Source organism: Olea europaea, chromosome 2 (genome assembly GCF_002742605.1).
Source record: "Olea europaea var. sylvestris chromosome 2, O_europaea_v1, whole genome shotgun sequence".
In the NCBI taxonomy this organism is placed as follows: Eukaryota; Viridiplantae; Streptophyta; class Magnoliopsida; order Lamiales; family Oleaceae; genus Olea; species Olea europaea.
Window position 1 is genome coordinate 11440234 of NC_036238.1, and position 1558 is coordinate 11441791.

Below are 1558 nucleotides of genomic sequence, written 5' to 3' on the forward strand. Positions count from 1 at the left end.
ATTTTAAATGTAAAAAAGTAACCAAAATGTGACCGTGTGGTAACATTTTTTACACTCGAGGGTGATGCTCCCATGAGCAGCTTTTAGGCATAGTTCACGAGGCGCTCGTCCAAGCTCAACTCACCCAAAGTTTTTTGGATTCAGCTCGTACTTGATCTAGTCCCTAGACGAGCCTGCATAGTCCATGCGGTGAGCGGGTGAACCATTGAGCGACTCGTTTCAATTGCCACCTCTAACTTTGAGTACTGATGAAGCTTAGAAATTTGCTTTGTGAATTTGTGTTTGCCTTATGAGAAAAGCGTTTTGTAGCAAATGATTGATTTTCAAAATGTACTTTGTGAATTTTTCCAAAATGGAAAGGAAAAATAGCAGCAAAGGTTCTCAATCTTTTAATTAAATTTCCTTTTAATCCATACTTAAGAAAGTATAAATTTAGTCCCTAAAGTTTCTTTTTAGTGGCAAAATTACCCAGTCAGCCCTGTCCAGACTCATGTCTCCTCGGTCTTATATTTATATTATATTTATATTTTAAAATATGAATCATAATTAAAAATAATATTAAAATAAAAAATTTATTAAATTGAACGATAAATAATTATATTTTCCTACCTTCCTTATAAGAGCCGTTTTGGAATTTATTATTTATTCTTGTAACCCCCATTTTCACACTTGGTTGAGTTAACTGTTCCTAAACTGATTTTGACTTTTGAATACAAAATATTTTTTTCATATTCCCTCCTTATTTTATTAGTAGTAATATATTTTTAAATAATATTTTGTCATACTATAGTTTTTTTTTTAATTGATCTCCAGAAACGATGTCGTTTTCTATTTTACCTGCATCTTACATGCTTTGAATCTGATACACAATACTTTTTCTCTATTTTCTCACGCTATTAACTACCATATCCTATAATTTCATTAGTAATAATATTTTTTTAAATAATTTTTTATATAAAAGTTATTTTTTATTTCTAAAATATAAAAAGTTACTTATAAATAAAAAAATCACTTTAATCCTACCTTCTCTTATAAGAAAGGCTTTGGTATTTACTATGTATTCTTGTAACCCTCCTTTTCACACTTGGTTGAGTTAACTGTTCTTAAACTGTTTTTGACTTTTGAATACAAAATATTTTTTTCATATTCCCTCCTTATTTTATTAGTAGTAATATGTTTTTAAATAATATTTTGTTATTTTTTTTAATTGGTCTCCATAAATAACGTCATTTTCTATTATACCTGCACCTTACATGTTTTGAATCTGACAAACAGTATTTTTTCTCCGTTTTTTCATGCTATCAACTACCATATTTTCTCATGCTATCAACTCCTATAATTTCATTAGTAATAATATTTTTTTAAATAATTTTTTATATAAAAGTTATTCTTTATTTCTAAATTGTAAAAAGTTACTTATATGTAAAAAAATCACTTTAAATTATTTAAAAGTAATAAAAAATCTTATAATTGTAAAAGCTACTTATAGATAAAAAAAAAATATTAACTTCGACATTTTTAAGTAAATATTTAGAGTTTAAATTAAATATTAATAAAA